The sequence below is a fragment of the Acartia tonsa genome, chromosome 10 (genome assembly GCF_053477335.1).
Source record: "Acartia tonsa isolate MP-2025a chromosome 10, ASM5347733v1, whole genome shotgun sequence".
NCBI lineage: Eukaryota > Metazoa > Arthropoda > Copepoda > Calanoida > Acartiidae > Acartia > Acartia tonsa.
Genome location: NC_137269.1, coordinates 10760344 through 10779855, shown reverse-complemented (window position 1 = coordinate 10779855; position 19512 = coordinate 10760344). Strand labels below are relative to the sequence as shown.

Below are 19512 nucleotides of genomic sequence, written 5' to 3'. Positions count from 1 at the left end.
TAAAAACACCCTGAGCTGTGGCAAAAAAAAGATTAGATAGTCTAAACGCCCAAGTTCGCACTTATACCCCTTATCTAAAATACCCTCCGCCCCCTTCCCCCAAACTCCGACCCCCATGCACGTTTTAAAATAGTTTCTTTTTATGTTTAGGGGGGCTTGGGCTATGATGAAGTGTTCGTATAAAATTGCAAATTTGTTTAGCAAAAATGTAACTTCAAAGTCTTTAATTCAACCATTAACGGCAGCTTAGCTATTATTTTACTATTAGTAGTTTTATCGAAAATGAAATTAGGTTACCAATTTCTTTATTTTGTTTGAAATGTTTTTATTTATTAAAATGTTAATTTAGATTTGAAATTTTGTTCGTATGTTGTTGCTACGCTATTTATGGATGATTTTCTCCTAGTTGTTTTAATGGATTTTTTTATTTTCAAAAAAATATTGCTGTCTTTAAATGGTTTTAAACACTTTTGTGAAAACACCCTGAAGCCACCCATTTTAGGGGAACGTTGCGCCTCCCCCTACCCCCCCCCCCTTTCCCATATTTAATCCTTTACCTCCTAGCTTGCTACTACCACACGGCTTTATAAGTATTAGCGGGTGTCAAAATACTCTGAAATTGTGAATTTTATTTATCTTAAAATCAATATACCAAAATGCATGTAAATATATTTCCAATTTCAACTAGAAATTAAAGTTTTTATACCATCAGCTAAAAACTTTACAGTAAAAACACTTTAGACGGCGAAAATGAAAAATTTGGCCTTTATCTTTAAAAAGGAGATAAAATATGAACTTAATCAAAATATATTTAAGATTTTCTTTAGTTTTTTTTCGGGGATCTAAAGAGATAAGACAATGGTGATACAAAATTACACCCTTTTGTAGATTGAAAATAGTTGTTGAAGAATTTAGGCATTTTACTTAATAAGCCAACCAATCAAAATTCAATATAGCCCCAAAAGTTGGTCAGCCATCGCATAGAAAAAAGTTTGGGACTGGTGTAATAAACAGCCTAATGTCCCCTCCCTCCATGAGCTGAATTATAATCATGGCATCTTTATGATGAAAATGAAAAGTTCACAGTTTTTGAAACACGCTAAATACCATCCGACTATCTTTTAGGCGCTCACTCCCCTTACTTTTGCCCCCCTTCAACATCCCCTCCTTCCCCTATACTCAAACTATATGCAAGCTTCACTTATATATAGCATCCTATATATATAAAGATAGCTACATAAAGAGAAAGGGGAGATAAAATAGGAGAGAGAGTGATAGACAGATAATCGGTAGCGCCAGCTAAAACCGGCGGCGGCAAAAATAGCTTTGAAAGCAGCGAGTTGGAAAAATATTAGCGGAGATCTTGACGCAAGCAACTCTTATCTATTACACATACACACAATAACACACACACACCCATACATTTTGAGATATATTTATTCAGAATATAGTTAGACTCTGTGATCTAAATATGTACACATAACTCAACCCATTTTTATTACTATAGGTGATCATAATTGCAAAGTTGCTAAATTTTGAAATGTGAATTTAAAAGTGACATATACTGAAGACAAAAAGTGACTGGCATTTGGTGGATTTTTTTGTCTTCCTGTAAAGCTATTCTAAACTTTTATGCGCGTGACACTGGATTTTCAACTCCGTGATTTTATACATTTTTTTGGTGGATTTGCAATTTTAAATGACGTGATTTAGTGAAATTAGAATCTCAATACAAATGGTTAAAGCGAGAAAGGTCAATTTGAGTGGCATTTTATACGTTTTTCTGGACGGAGAGGTTTGCTAATGAGGCATACAGCTTTACGGAAGTAAATAACAGAGGTAATTAAAATCCCTTAATCAAAAAAAAACCTTCATTTAATGTCAATTACTTGGTTAAGGTGGAAAAAAGCTATAATATGTCTCTAAATTATCTAAAAAGGTTTTCTAATAGTTTAAACTAATTTATGATTTCTAAGGTCAAAAAATTACTGACATTCGAAAACCATAAAAGACATTTTGTAATTATGAAGCTTTTTCATAAAAATAGTGTATATCTGTCTGTCTGTATGTACGTATGTCAACAAGGATTCTGTAAGCAGCCTTAGTTGCATTCATACATACTGTTCATTCAACCCCCAGCCTCTAGAGGCCCCATACATTTCTTATATGTTTAAAAGAGGTTATTTTTCTTCTAACAGGCGTCATCTATTTCTGAAGAATATAAATGATAATACTCAGTCGTAAGTTTTCCCAGAAAATAGAACACAATCGGTCCAGTGGTTACTGAGATCTTTTGCCTCAGACAAAAAGAACTTGATACTTTAAATCAGAGGTTAGTTATTTTCTATGAATGTTAATTTAAGAATGTACGACAGTTCAAATTTCATACTTTTAATATTGATGACTTCGTCCCTAATGGTGGGGGTTAGTACATTTTGTATATAAGAGAAATAGGTTAGATTGTTTCTTGGGTCATATCTCAAATGGTTTGATATACCTATGGGTCTTCTAAGGTTAAAAAATAGTTTGAACTGCAAGTTGTACAACTAAATAAATTTAGGATAAAAGCACCAAAAGTTTTTAAGTCGAAGAATATGTGTATATAAAACATTGGAGACTAGCCTAAATAACTGTCCTTAGTTGACATCTTCTTTGTAAATAACCCCTGATCATGCGCATAAAAATAGCATAAAACCTTCCCCGGAAAGTGTGAACTCATCTGTCAAGCACAAGACGTTACTGAACATAAATACTTCTTTATTTACATACACATAAACATCCAACTGTATATTTACACGCCTAGAGGCCTCTAGGCACACTAAGGGTACCCTCCCAAAAATCTAAAACCGTGCCTGGACCTATCAGAAGCTTCACAGACAGACAGACAAACTGATATCCTCTTTCTTTATATATAAAGATAAATAAATGCATCAAAAGCTGTGAGAAAATTCCAGAGTAAATTTAAAGATCCTAAAATAAAAGGAAGATAAAATTTAGAAATAATGCATCTTTTGTTCACTTTTCCAACCCTTTCAACTACATTTTTAGGTGTAATGCTACTCTGCTATAATGATATGTGTTGGACTAACTGTATTTGATCCAATAAGACGCACAGCAGCAATCTCATATCATGTATACTATAGGTAGCGCAGCAATAAAGAACAGACAATTATTTTTATTGTTGCTAAGATTGATTATCAATTTTTGTATCATTATGCATTAGATATTTATTAATTTTGAATAATCCGATTCTCATGTAATATAATATTTTCATGGCCTTTAAGTGATAAAACTAATCATTGGTTTTAGAAAAAAAAATAAGTCTTTGAATTGAAAAAAAATAGCTAAATTTCTTTTTTGATCTAAAGCACATTAAGCCGTCAAATTACTTCCTCTATTAAATACATTTTTGTATAAATCCTTTGGATATACTCCTCCTTGTTTTTATATATAATTGTTTAAATATCAAATTATTATCAAGATGTATTAGAAATAGATCAAAAAGAGGCCGATAAAATATTTTTATATCATAAAAGTTCGGCCATAAAGATTTTTACACTGATAAAAAGTCTCAAGACATGACAAAAATGTCTAAGTTTTTATAAATAACAAGGACAATTATAGTCAGAGGTATCCAATAACAAAATGAATTACTGAATTAGACTGTTAATATATGCAGCTTTTTAAAAGCGAAGCTTTTCTATAATTAGGGTCGGTCCGTCCGTCCGTCCCTCCGAGATAGATATCTTTTATTCGTTAATTTAGGCATGCTAGAATTGTCCTATCGATTTCAAACTGTGCATGATGATTCCTGTAGTAGTTAGGTACGATTTAGAAAGCGTAGCAACTCTATAATTATTACCAGAATGTCCGTACGTCTATTTTAAACAGCTTGATTTTTCTACTTTTTTAACAACAAATTTTTATGTGATCTAATTATCCGTTTGATCTGATTTTTGGTATATTGATTCCTGGGACAACAAAGTACAATATCATAAGCGAAGCATTTCTATAATCATGTCCTAAAAATGAAAGTATGTCCATAAACATTATCCTGTATCAAGCAGTTTTTCAACAAATTTACTGACAATTTTGCTTCGACTCTTATACTTTTATATTCTGATTATTTAGTTCAGACACTATACAAGTGTTAATGTCCGTTTGTTCTATCGTTTCAGTGCTTAGCTTTTATGGATGTTGTCATCCTTGTTAAATTAAATGTTTGTTTTTAAATCTATCAAAAATAAGGAACTTAAATGTAGATCAAGTTATATTTCATTTGAACGAACGTGAATGTTTTGAGGGAGGATTCATTGGACTGTGAATTATACTGGAAGTGGTACCCAAAGTTTTAAAATTATGTTTTTTTATTTGGTGGCTCAAAAACTTTGGGTACTTTCTATTAAAATTTAATTGTTTGGTTCCAAACTAGAAGTGTTTAAACTTTCCTTTCAATAATTTCAATCTACAGAAGGCCGAGAAAAGAACAATATTGTTATCAGACAAACTACCATACTCTTGTAAACTTTAATATGCTCTTTACTGAAAAGTATATTTGTAATTTTTTAAAAATTACTTTACATTATTTTGGCACAAAATTTTAAAATAAATCTGAAAATCTACACTCAAGTATTGCATAATTAAATTTGATTAATATCATGAAATATAAAAAATATATAATTATTAATTCAATAGTCTTAAAATATAAATACAGAAGAATTAAAATAAAATTCCTGTATTTGTTCTGTTGAAAGAATAGACAATGCATATTTCTTTAAGTTGGTTCTAGAGTCATTGTAACAAACTAATATCACTAAACATAAAATCGGATTTTTGCAATCGGAACCGTTTTTATGAGCTAATAATCAAGGAGGAAGGGGACATTGCCCTATTTGTTACACTAGTGCTCAAAGTTTTATAATAACAAATTTTTAAAAATTGGCCTAACAACTTTGGAGACTTTTGTTGGATTTTTATTGGTTTGTTCAAAAAGTTGAATGTTCTAACATTTCAACCACTAATTGTAATCTACAGAAGTGGTAATTTGGAAATGTACATCAATTCATCTTATCCCTTTAGATCCCTGGAAATAAAAAAACTTATCCCAAACCAACAATCAATGCCAGTGAAGCATTATTAGATACAATTTTAACGTCTTTCTTATGACGAAGCACGGTTTAGACTCGAACCAGATGTTTGTTAGAAATTGTTACCATTAATGCTGATGGAAAAATGTATGTAAGATTTTGTCTGACCCTAGAACCCGCTTTTTATCTTAATATCTTTATTGAGTTCTCAATCAAGTCTGATAATAAACTTCTTTTCAGTCCACATTCATATTTCATTAACTAATCTGGCAATTTACCTTATTTTAAGAGTGGACCCACAAAAAATTCTTTTAGTTTAGGTTATATAAAGGTTTTACAGTATGTACTAAATATTTTTAATGGTGGGGATTTGGAGATTTTAACGTTCAATTTTTGAAGTAAGCAATTATGTTCTACCAGTTATTACTTTGGATTAAATGAGGCTTAGCATTGATCTAAAGGCATAAGACAATGAACATCCCCAATGCTATGGATGAGAACCGGTTCCTATCCACCGGATTCGAATGAATACGAGAAAATATTTTCTGTCAACATATTTTTTTTTTTTACTTTTTTAGCTTTTGTTAGCCTAATATTTTTAAAAACAATTTATTAATGCAATTTTATATAAAACCATCTTCCCATGAATTTAATGAAAAAAATGGGTCAATTCATCTATTTTCTGATATAAAGGTTTTAATGAAACTTTAGATGAAATATTAGTTAATCAGTTAGGTGGGCAAATATGATTTTGTTCTCTTCAGAAAAAAGGTCCAATTTTCCAAGGATTATTATGAATAATTTTGTTCTTACAGTGTTTTTTGTCCTAATAACTGTCTTCATGAAATGTTGAGGATTTTTTTTTATTTTTCGTTTGAATTACATGCTACAAAATTTTTTTATCAAGAGAAGAAAAGTCTTTTCACTCACCTAACTGTTAATGGTTTTTATAACAATGGTAGCTGCAGAATTTTTGATTTTATGCCACTCAAAACTGAAACATTTAATGGCATACAAATATTTAGGATAAAGTTATCAAAAGAGAATAAATTCAAGCAGATTTTTCATTACTCATTTTTTCCCAGCTTAAAAGAAACTATTTTTGGTAGGGTTATATAATTTTATCAACCAAAGTCATAATTCAATATAAAGATCTGTGTTTTCTATGTACATATCCTTATATAAGTAACAGACTGTTTGCCTGTCTGTATATTTGTACCAAAGAATCTCGCTAACTGCTCAACCAATATGTTTCTCCCTTTCAGTGTATCTTCTTATAGGTAATGGGAAGGTTTATGACTATTTTTGGGGTAGGGTACTAACACCTTTCCAAAAGAAATTTCTTCTAAAAAATGACCCCACCCCTAAATTTTTTTACTTTTTCTTTTAAAAACTCGATTTTATCTACATTTTACTTACCTATCAAAATGATCATGTTAAATGGTGTTAGCTGGAGGGTATTAACAATAACCCTACGCCCCCCTTAATTAAATTCAATATTGCATGATAACCACGATGGAAACATTAATAGCCCATATCCTAACCCTTAATTTTATTTTTGTAAGTAACAAAAGAGTTTCTCCCCATCCCAAAAAAATAGCCTAAAACCATCACAGGACCAGAGGGTATATTCCCTGAAACGCACAATACCGACAGACATTATTGTACTTTGTATTATGGATTTAATTTTAAAAGAAAATGTTAACAAAAATGTATATAATATATATTTTTTATCTGTAAAGAGAATAATATATTTGAACTATAAGGCGAGAGGGCGAGAGAACTAAATTAGCTCTTATTTCAACTTTCAGTTCTCCTGCAATTATTATAATTTTACAGGCCCTCTATACCACCTTGGATTGGGATTTGGATTCTGGTAAAGTAGATTGTAACCCGCGACTATTGCGTTTTACGTTAGCATCCGTTTATTGTCGGGAAGGTGATAGGTTCGTATCTCAGCCCAACACTAAAAGCTAAAGATTTAGAAATATTTCATACTGCTGCTATGTCAGGTTCGCTACTTAAATGACAAATTGTTTAAGTTGGTCACAAGCAAACGGCCCTTCCGGCCAAAGCAAGGGAAATAATCAAATAACAAATTTGTATTTAATTTGCTTTTGCTTTATAACCTTTACATGAAGTTTATTAAACGTTTTGTTTTTGTTTATATCTATCTCTGTTCCTTTATAGCACGGTATGCCTTATGTCCTATGCCTTTATTTGTATTGTTAAGTTAGACCCGTTTAGAGATATAGAAGTAGTGGGGGGGAGGGGGGGCATAGGGTATATTAGAGGACGCTAGTCTACTTTATTTTATACTAGCGGCTTCGCCCCTAGCCTCTAGGGGCTTTGCCCCTAAGAGGTTTGATTAAACCAATTTTTCTTATTTTAGATTGGAAAGAAAAATTTTTAAAAAATTTCTTTGGGGGGGGATTTTTTTTGTGGTGCGGGGGGTAGTCGATCCTACTATTTTAATAGTTTTAAAAGAAAAAAAATTGGGGGGGGGGGGTATTTTCATTTTGGGGGGGTTGGGGATGTCCCACCCCCCAAGAAAATAGTTATAAACCTTCCCAAGACCTATGAGAAGCTACCCTGTAAAGGAGAACCCGATCAGTTCAGCGGTTAGCGAGATCCTTCGCTACAAACAAACAGACAACCAGACACACAGACAAACAAACAGACAGACATCGTTCTACTTTGTATTATAGATTATTATGGCATCGCTCCGTGTTTTGGGGGAATAAAAATAAATTTTAGGCACTTTTTCACCTAAGAAAGGCCAGAAAAATAGCTTAAACCATCCGAAGAATTAAATCTAAAAAAATAACCTTAAGTAAAGCTTTCATAGTTTAGTAGTTATTGAAATGTTAAATTACAGACAAAAAAACTTACTGCTTTAAATCAAAGGATAAAATTAGTAATAATTATATCAAATAGTGTTTTAACTTTACATAAAAATTTTAATATCAATTCACATTTTAACAAAATACTAAATAATGCAAAACTATCCAATTGGTGCTAAAACTACAGACATTATTAGATTTAGAAGTTGAAAATACATTTTTAAAAGTAAGTAAAATTTTGGACTGTCCTTTTAATAAAAGATGTAAGAATAAGAGAGATATGTTGAAAGTACCGTGGGTAGGGTAAGTTATTCCAAAATTTAAAAAAATAATTTGAATTATGTAACTTTTGGGTTTACTTTGTGATTACCTTATTCAATTATTCCCCATTCTCACTTTGTAAGTTACATTTATACGCTTATTGGATGTAATATCAAGAATAGTTATTTATCGCATCATGTTCTAGACAACTTTCCGTGGATATTAAATAAAAAAAATATAAGATTAAAACTAGATTTGTTAGCCGAAGGCCCGGGCTAACGAAACTGGTATTATTTTTATTTTGATATTCGTGGAAAATTTTCTGTAATACGATTCTATAATTGATTTTTAAGTATGGCCGGGAACCTGTCCTAATCTATCGGTATAGAAATCATACTGGAAATTAATTTACTGTTATTTTTTACTTAAACTGTATAAAATTTAGCTGTTTTTGTTAATTTAATCAAACTTTAGATAAAAAGCCCTTTTATTAACATATTTAGTGAAAAGTTCGCCAAAAAATCCTCGAATACTTATCCCCCGCCTCGGAAAGACCCCCTCGTACCTGTAAAATATATACAATTTGACTTTATCTACAATAGGACAGTTTTCACATTTGAAAACTAAATTCCTATCTCCTATATTCGGTCTGCTGTAATTATCTTTTATTTTCTTTTTTTATATCATCTATTGTATACAAAAATATGGCAGCGGCGTTAAAAAGGAATTTTTATGGTAGTTATTTAATTTTTTTGATTTTTCAGTATGGCTAAGAACCGGTTTTTATCTAGCAGATATTAATCGGTTCCAAAGCCATACTGGCCATCGTATATAGACAGCTTCTGTGGATATTACAATAAAAGATTAACACCAGTTTTGTTAGCCCTTAGGATCCGAATTCCCAACAAAACGAGTATTAATTTTATGAATTTTTAAAAATATTTTAATTTTCTGTAGTGCGATGCTATAAATTGATCTTTCAGTATGTTTCTTATTCAGTGGATATTAATCGGTTTCGAAGCCATACTGGTATAGGTACATAGAAAAGTTTTCGCGGATATGGAAATAAAAAAAAAATAAGATAAAAACCAGTATCGTTATGCATTACATGATTTTTCAGTATGGCTGAGAAATGATTCTAAACTGAAAACATTTTTTTTTTAAATTTTGAATGATAAAATTGAAATCAAGTAACAAGTTTAATTTTAGTCTGAATATGGTTGAATTATATTTTTATGTATTTTCTTTACATATTGGGAATATGAAAGTCTTTTTTTAAAATCAAGAAGAAATTTTTAAGAAGAAGTACATTTTTTTCCAAGTCACTGCACCTAAAAAAAACTGCATTAACCGTTTTTTTTTAAAAATGTCTAACTTGTTTATTTTTCCAGAAAAACCATTAAATATTGTATAAGGTGTTGTACTGTTGTGTTGACCTCCCTTTCAAGTTAGATTCCCTTTCCCCATTTATATTATTTGTGATATATGTTGCTAGAATGCAGTTGCCTCTCAGTGTTTAAGGGTCAGGTAAAACTGAAAGAGCCAATAAATTCACTTTAATATTGGCACTTTCACACAAAGTTTCATGTTAAGCATTGATACCCCCAATCCTTTATTTGAAAGAAATTGTAAATAAGGGGTGGTATATTTACTTAAGGTCATAACAGGTTATGTTATATTGGGTACTGGGTAGCCCTGCAGGGTTAGGGTACCTGTAGTGCTTAGACATAAGAAAAAACTAACCAATAACCTGATTTTATATTAATTTTGAATTCGTCTTGAATTGTCTCAAGGCAAAATTACTCAAAAATGTTGTTAAACTACATTATGACTTTTATTATATTAATTACTAGCGGCTGCGCCCTTAGCATTTAGGGGCTCAATGTCGAAGGAATATGGAAGGGCAGAAAAATAGCCTAAAACCATACTTACCTAGACTTTTTATAAAAATAAAATAGCCTAAAACCATCCCAAGAGCTATAAGTAGCTTCACTGTAAAGGAGGACCATATCGGTTCAGCGTTTAGTGAGATCCTTTGCTACAAACAAAAAAGCTTACTACTTTATATATTAGGATATGGCATAAAACGCTCTTCATGAATACTTGTCAGGATGGTGGTTTCAAAGTAAGGCTAGACCTAACTATTGCAGACAGTAAACCATTTGAATGTCCAACCTTTGTATTGCCCTTTCTGTTACCATTACTATCAACGTCGCGCAACTGAAATAGCTACATTAATTACAAATTATAACGCGATTTTGAATGAGATTCGAACCCATCACCTTCCCTACAAAATAAAACAATGAAATGCTATATGGACTTGAAAACCAAGAAAGGAAGAAAAAATCCGCCAAAATTTAAGTACCATTTACCCTTCCATAAATCTCTGAATTATTCCAAGCTAACCTTGGGTAGGGACCAAGAAAAAAAAACCATTAGCATGTCTCAACTCTCTCAACTGGGCCTACAATTCATATTTTTGCCAAGTTTGGAATTCAAAATTTAACATTTTTTATGGTTTTATCTGTATCGTTGTGTCTGCCTTGTGTCTGCATGCAATTCAGGGATAGCTATGCTCATTCTTGTATATATTTATTTCGTTCTTGTTTTATTAATAGTCTATTGAAATACTTGACCTTTAATAGTCTAATAAAGTCAGATTACTTCTAAACAAACAAACCAAACTTAAATGTAATCTTAGACTTACAAATTTAAATATAAAACATTCATTCATAATATTTTTTATAATTAAAAATTAAAGCAAAAAAGTGCCCTGTATAAAAGTACCCAAAGTTGTATTCATTTTATACCTATAAAGATTGGGTATATGGTAGCATGTTATAAAAAGCAAAAAATCACATTTAAAATTACAGTCAGAATTCAGTATTTAGGTTGCAATTTTTAACAATTGTGTGTTTTGCTTTTTCTGTTTCAATATTTCCATGTTTTCTTTATTTTTTTTAGTTTGAAGAGACAATTGAACAATGAACATATACAAAAATTACCAAATCAATTAAAATGCGTTTGATGTTATGAACCCACTCTGTTTTATATATGTGTTTTCTATGATAGAAATGGGGCTGCAACTCACCACTTTCTGGGGGTGGGGAGAAAGGGGGGAGAGACCCCCCGGGGACCCATAGTCTACAACGACAAATATGAGTAATGATCTTTTGACTTAATCGATTTTGTGTGAGATGTGTTTGGTATGGAACATAGTGCAGTTGGAATCTACAGCCAACTTTTTTTTGTTGCATTTAAAAATGCAGTTTCTTTTTTTGACTTTAAGAAATCGATAAAAAAAATTTTAATAATGTAATTAGAGAAAATGTTCGAATTTGTATTTAGAGGATTAAAAATTAAACAACAAAAACTGAATTTTATTGGAAGCTCAGGAATATAGCTTAAAACCTGCATTATACTTCCTTACAAACGAGTAGCTGTTCTAATGTTTAAATCTTTGTTTTTAATTACTCATTTAAACTTTAACGATGCACTGCTGAACTGAAAGTAAGTAATGTGTTTCTTGATGAAGAGTAGCAATGTCATTTTCTTTTTATTTTGTGCTGGTAGCCAGGGACGTAGATGATATTAAGCTGTGTATTACACTATAGTCCCCAAAGTTTTATAATAACATTTTCTTACCCTTTGGAGTTTGTCTGAACAACTTTGGGGACTTTTATTGAATATTGATTTGTTGTTTCATTAGGTTAAGTGTCCAGACGCTTCAACCATTAATTGTAATCTACAAAAAGGGTAATTTTGTGTATCATCATTGGGGTTGTACATCAATTTATTGTTCATTGTCTTATCCCGTAAGATCCCTGGCTTGATCCTGCTCTACAAGTTTACTATATTGGTCTTCTGGTCAGTAATGCTTTGTTTTATTTTACCATATTGTTCTGTAATTTACACTGGTACCCAAAGTTTTATAATCACGTTAACTTTGGGGAATTTTGACTTGCTGGTTCTAATTTAGTAGTGTTCAAACTTTTCAACCAATAATATTAATCTACAGGAGGGGTAATTTTCTTTATTGCTGATGTACATCAATTTACATTATCTTATCCCTTGAAACCTTTAGAAATAAGACACACTCTAAAAGTACAATCTAACATAAATCATAAACACTGCTACAAAGTCAGGCGCGTTACAGCTAGAGTGGACAGTTATTTAGTTGGTTGTCTGGGCCATCAAACCAGATAGTAAAGGATATTGTTCAAGTTTTATATGAAAGAAATACGAGTAAGTTTTAATATCTAATTTCTCCAAAAACTTTTGTAAGAATTAGGTCAAATTAGTTCTTGGTATTTCTTTTATTTATTGCAATATAAAGTTTTTACTTTTCAAACTACATAGTTATCTCTTTAAACATAAAATTGGGATAAAACCTAAATTGTTTTATAGTAACTGGGCAACGATAATGTTCTATTTAGTACATTGGCAATAACTGCCAAAAAATTACTTGACATAAGATCTTTTTTTTAAAAACTTATAAAACTGTGGGTACCGGTTTAGAGTCCAATATCCCGTCCCTGCCTGGTTTTGAGCGCTTGTCATTGTTATAGATGGATCTCACTTGATCCATTCTTTATATATAATTTGGATTCCCTAAGAAAAACAAGATAAAAAATTATACAAATTCATTCAAATGGTGTTAAACAAAATTACCCCTTCTCTAAATTAAAATTATTAGTTGAAAAGTTGAGACTCTACTAAATTGGAACCAATCAAAGTTCTCAAAGTTTTCGAACCAACTTGGATTTTGGGCACCACTGTAATAATATTAACAGAACAAAGTCTCCTCGTTCTCTAATAATTTGTCTTTTAGATGCAATACATGTAGAAAAGTATATTATTTTTGTAAATCCTCATCTTTTTTTATTTTTTATTTCATTATTACTTGTATCTTTTTGGTTGAGAGATGAAGAATAAAAGCTTAGAAAATCAAATAATATTTTTGTATTTATAAAAAAATAGTTATAGGACACTATTGAAGTAATTTATTTGTAAAAATAAATATTTATTTATTTTTTTGATAATACACCTCTCTCTGTACAATAAGATATATAAGTTTTCCGGAATTTTAATGTTAGGGGGAGATTTGAAATCTGCATCAAATTTTAAGGATTTTTTTTTTATAAAATTCGTTTTTTGTAAAATTCTTTATCTAAAAGCAGAAATGCATTTTAAGTTAATTAATTTTGACAAATAGGATAGGTGGATTTTAAACTATCTGCGCTCTAATTGGTTGAATGATGTACGCCATCCAATCAGAGCGCAGATTTTTTAAATCCAACAATCACAGATGCCAAAATTAATTAACTTGAATTGGATTTCCGCTTTTAGATAAAGAATTATAGAAAAAACGAATTTTATAAAAAAAAATCCTCAAAATTTGATGCAGATTTCAAATCTCCCCCTAACTTTAAAATTCCGGAGAACTTATATATCTTACTGTACAATACAGGGAGCTGCTTAAAGTGTCTCCAAAAAGTGGACAAATGTTCCAATGCAATGTTTGGCCGAACCATCCCGATGTATATTCCTTTCTATTATGGCGTTAATTTCGTCCAAATGTTGTAACACAGTGACAGGTCAACGATAGATAAACCAAACCTTTATTTGGTGTGCAAAGTTCTATATCTTGCTATATAAGAGGAAGTATGAATTTTAAACACAGCAATATCTTGCAACAGAAAGCAAGGATATAAAAAAAAACATTAAACAATTAAAAGATATTTTTGCTTACAAACGTTCTAGTTTTGAAAAATAACAAAGTACAAGAAGTTTTCTTTAAATGCTTAAAAACAAGAACAAAATACCACAGAAATACAACATTTGCTAGAAACATATAAAAAATTTCACAAAAAAAATTATTATTTTTAGCAGTTCAAAAATAATTTATTACCTTAAAAGAAGTATTTGTTTTTAGTTCATCAACAAACAAGAAAGTAATACTCATATACAGAGTGGCTTCGCTACTAAAAAGTACAGCAAAAAAAAGTGCATCACATGTTGAAAGCCATAACGAGCAGATTTTTTGGAAATACCTGCAGTTTTATGAAACTTTTATTGCTGGACAAAAAAACAGCAATTCATTCCTTTTAGGATTGGAGAAGAAAATTCTGGATTTTAATCCATAGAAATCGCTTAGTTTTAGTGTAAGGATTTTTACATAATTACCTTTATTATATTTCTTTTTCTTCGGGGGGTCATAACCCTGTGGAGCTACATGGTAATCAATGTAACCTAACCTGATCTAAAGTAATAAACATACAAAACTACCCCCCACTAACTCTTATGTTAAATAGGTTAGGTAATTATAATTAAAGCTCAAGAAATCTCAACAGGGTTAGAAATGTCCATTAGTTGTCGGGGACATTTTGGCTCTTGTCTGGGCGAAAGTCATTACCTAGCACAGCTTGGTCCCACAGACACAAGGTTTGGCAATCAAAGGGTAGAAATCTTCATCCTTGTAAGGTATTTCTGTAGAAGCTGGAATCAGGATCTAAAAGTTTAAGATAGTCAGAATGCATATATCAGTTTCAGTATGGCTTCAAAACTGATTAATATCCGGTGGTTTAGAACTGGTTCTCATCCATACAAAAAAAATTATGTCTAGCATCGTATTATATCCAGTTTTCTTTCAATATAAAAATGTACAATCATAACATTCAAGCCAGTTTTGTCAGCCCGTGCTTTTGGCATCTTGGGGCTAAAAAAAAACTGGTTTTATTCTTCTGATTGTACATTTCTAGGTATTTCCACGGAAAGCTGTTTATAATACGATGCGATAGATAACTATTCTGAATTTGAAACCACACAAACATTATTTGATGTAAAAATAATAAAATTACTGAATAAAATTCCATTTCCCTGTATTTTAGTTTTTTTTCTCAATGGTCAGAATTACATTAACTAACGTGTTCTTTGTAGTGTAGCTGCATGCGCGCATACACTGTGCTATTAGCAAAATAAGTAAAAGGAAGAACCTACAAATTCTATATGCATTTTGATTTTAAAATTATATGAGACTAGCGGCTATGACCCTTGCATCTAAGGACTCTTTATTCGAAGAGAAGAAAAGGTCTTCAAAAATAGCTTAAAACAATCCCAAGATTTAAATTTGAAAATAATATAGCCTAAAACCTTCAAAAAGGTATGTGAAGCTTCCCAAAAATATGAACACGATCAGCTGAGTAGTTATTGAGACCATATCCTTTCGACAAATATCCCTTACTCTTTATATAAAGATTTTCAAAAAATTAGTATTGTTTTGTATATTTTCTCTGTACGTCTTAGCTCGTATCTTATCGTATTAGAGACATCTTTCCGCAGATACAAAAAATGAGAAGATTAAAACCAGTTTTGATAGCCCCGGAGGTCTAAGGTCCAGGCCCAGGCTTGAAGTATTAATTTTATTTTATTATTTGTGGAAAACAGTCTGTATTACAATGCTATAAATGATTTTTCAGTATGGCTGAGAACCTGTTCTAATCCATCGGATATTAATCGGTTTCGAGGCAATAATGGAAGAAAACTTTACCCTGTTTTGAATTCAAGACCTACTTTTAGCGGCACTTGTACAAGAGAATTTTTTATATTTTAATTCAAGTTAAATCTAGATTAAATTCTGTAAACAGCTAAAATGCAAGTTCTAAAATTTTCCAAGAAAAAAAAGACTTTTTAGTTCGTCATAAAAAGTTTATTTCTAATGCTAAGCAGGGCATTTTTATGCATTTATGGAAAAAAAGGTTTGGTTCATTTTTGGTGAAACTTTTTATCTTTAAAATGGTTTAATGACATTAATTGCGATTGGTTTGTCTCCCTTTTTTTAAATTGTATCATAGCAATAATCACTCCCTTCCTTTTTTATTAATCTTACTTTCATATTAGCAACTACACCCCTAGAATTTAGGGAAGGAAGGGCAATGAAATAGCCTAAAACCCTCCTAAGACTTTGGTATAAGAAATGAATGAACACAATTCCAGGACCCATCAGAAGCTTCCCTAATATGAAAAGCTTAATAGGTTCAACTTTAAAGTTTAACGCGATATCAACTAAAAAAAATTTTTTTATCCCAATATATATAAGTTGAAATTATAAATAATATATCAGCTTGGCCCTCAGCCTTTAGGGGTAATTTTCAGATTATTAAGTCCTACCATAGTTATTCTTTAAAAATAAAAAAAGGTAGTTGTTTGTTATTTAGCTATTCTTACATATTATAATTTTTACTAATGCACATTTTTATTTATAATTTGCGGAGATTAGTTTATAAATACCACAACATTGCATAAAACTATTTTTCTTTGAATGCTATAATGCAGGGTTCGACAGATGTTTTCAATCCCCTAATTTTTAGCAAGGCACGGCAGTTCTCGGCTGCCTACATATTTACAGTCACAATAAAAGTCGCTGGTATCAATATGTCAATAATCCGTAGTTATTTTCTTTTGAATGCGCGGTCATAGCACATTAAAAATTAGCGGTTGTCAATCTCTTGTTTAATATACAAAATGCATTATGTAATAAAATGAATTCCAAAAAGTGTATTTTTAATTCTGAAACCCCTAAAAAAAGACAAAGGGTTATTTAAAAAGTAACATTGACGCTTTGAATTTAGCTATCTAAGAAAGATGTTATCGATAATTGATTTTAATTAAATTGATAGAAGCGGTTGCGCACCTAGCATCTAGAGGCCATGTAGTAGGAGATACTTGGAATTAGGATTAGGACCCCCGCATGGTAAGCCATAAAAAAAAACTAACCACCGAGATTATTTTCATTTTCCAATGCTTGGAGATATCAGTGTTCGACATGCACTCTGTGTAAAAGCACCTACTTCCAGGGATCAAAAGGGATAAGACAATGACAAATCATTTGATATACATCCCCAATGATGATACACAAAATTATATATTTTGTAGATTACAATTAGTGGTTTAAAAGTTTGGACATTAAACTGAATGAACCAACCAATGCAAATTCAATAAAAGTCCCCAAGTATTCAACGTTATTATAAAGCTTTGTTTGACTAGTCTAATAAACAGTCCAATGTCCCCTCCCTCCATGACTAGTTTCTGTAGCATATCAAAACAAACCTGGGATTGGGAATTTCCTTTTGGCTTTGTATAATGTTTTCACGAAAAACAAAGTAAAATTTCCTGCTTTCTCCTGAACAGAGGACCCTTGCACTTGAAAATGGACAATTGAAACAGGTTTATTCAATGATTATCAACATTTTTTGAGACACAAGAAGAACTGAATCAATAAGAATGATGTAAGCAGTCTTCTCCTTCCTTCTCTTTTCCAGGTAGCCCCGAGGGGCTAGCAGGACAGGGTGAGTTCAATAACAAAGAGAGAGAGAAAGAGAGAGAATAAGCTAAGAGAAAATGATTATCAAATTTGGATGCACCACACAACAAAAATGTAAGAATCACCTAAAAAAGGCCTACGTAATGTAGTGACTTTATGATATGTGTGTTTCAATGTATACATATATATAAATGGGTAGCAAGCAAGGGGGGGAGGGGGGAATTGTTTAAGGGTGTTAATAGGGAAGGTGAGGGGTGACCAAACAACATTTTGGAAAAAAGCGACAAATCATCAATGTTAGTTGGAGAGTCAGCACAAATTTCCTTTTCTAGCCAAGGTCGGGGAGCCCCCTCTCCACACCCCGACACAATTTGTTTTGCCCTTTGCCTATGATTCTGTAGATTTGAAATCATGTAAATTTTCCTAAAATCATGGAAGGTCTAGAATAAAAGTTTTTAAAAAATGTGCCATCATTTTTAAGTCTAAGAAAAAAAGTAAAAGAGTAATAATGTAATCATTGGGGATATCCCCTAAGGGACAGTCTGGCATACTGATAATATAGCAATAAATTACAACAGTGTCATTATTAGAAAAGCGATATATGGTTAATCTTAATACTAAATTCTAGAAAAATTATTAAATACTAGCGGCGTCAACTCAATAGGTTTGATCAACCTAATTTTTTATATTTTAGATTTAAAAAGAAAAAGTAAAAAAAAATTGGTGAGGGATGGTGTGTCCCACCCCCTAAGAAAATAGATTAAAACCATTCCAGGACCAGTAGGTATATTCCCTGAAGAGTAAAGCCCAATCGGTTTAGTGGTTACTGAGATCTTAAGCTTCAGACAGACAGATGGACAGACAGACATCGTACTACTTTGTTTTATAGATATTGTACTGTAAATTACACTGGTATCTGAAGTTTTATAATTACTTTATCGCTTTCGTGGGCTCAAAAATTAAATGTACTTTTATTGAAATAAAATTGGTTGGTACCAATATGTGGAGCCCTAACTTTTCAACCAATAGTTTTAATCTACAGAAAATATTTTTTTGTTTACTATCATTGGTGATTTTTCATTTTACCTTATATTGGCTTATCCCTTAAGATCACTGGATTTATTCTTTTTAAAATCATAAATATAAATTAGAATTTTAAAGATATTAAGTATCTATTTAATTATCTATCAGTATGGGAAATGTTTGAATTATTATCATTAGCAGGGCTCGGCAGCTACGTGGCTACGTTGGTTTAGTCTGCGATTGAGTCTTGTTGATCTGAATGCAGCTGAGGCTGCCGAGCTCTCATTTAGTGAGACAAAAATGATATGTAATAGTTTTGCTATATAAAATAAATAAATTATTTGCCAAAAATTTCAAAAAAATTGATTGGTAAATTAATTGTTATACAGTTATACTATACTTACTAAAACACTTACTATTTAGAACGCTAACTTAAAACCAAATATTTTGTGCTAATGGTTGTTTTAATATTCTTATAGTTCTTAGTTTCTAAAGTAGCATTTTTAACAAGGATCGCAACATTTTTGGCGGCGGTTTAGGTTTAGAAGTAATAATCTAAATATAAATCGCTTTCGGTCTGAAGCATATGATTTTAAATACTACTGAACTGATCGACTTATCCTTTTTAGGGAAGCTTTACTATAGATATTGCCAGACATCCCTTACATAAAATACTAGAAGCTGCGTCTCTTACATCTAGGAGCTCTGCATTCTAAGGGGCAGAAAAGTAACCTAAAACCATTTCAATGCTTAAATCTATTATTTGTTAGTCCTATTGAGGATTACCCTCCCCCTACTCAGTATATCTCTTTGCACGCCTCTGAAGTAGATAAAAAATGTGCAACTCATTCGTGGGTCTTTAAGACAATTTCCAGATTATAATCATCAATTTTAAACTATATAAAACGGTTGGGCCATAGATAACTATAGAGTATTAGTTAGATAGTTGATTTTGTCATAATATAAAGATCAAAAT

The 19512-nt window shown here is 31.2% G+C and overlaps 1 protein-coding gene across 2 annotated transcripts in view; it reads left to right on the top strand.

Moving 5' to 3' along the window:
- The first annotated feature begins 1461 nt into the window (after positions 1 to 1461).
- The window catches only part of LOC145329366 (uncharacterized), a 102387-nt gene continuing 84336 nt past the window's right edge, over positions 1462 to 19512 (top strand). The window contains exon 1 of one of the 2 annotated variants that reach the window (XM_080173451.1): positions 1462 to 1839. The gene's annotated coding sequence lies outside the window, so the exon portion shown is untranslated. The remainder of the gene's footprint in view (positions 1840 to 19512) is intronic. The other variant, XM_080173450.1, reaches the window with a different exon arrangement.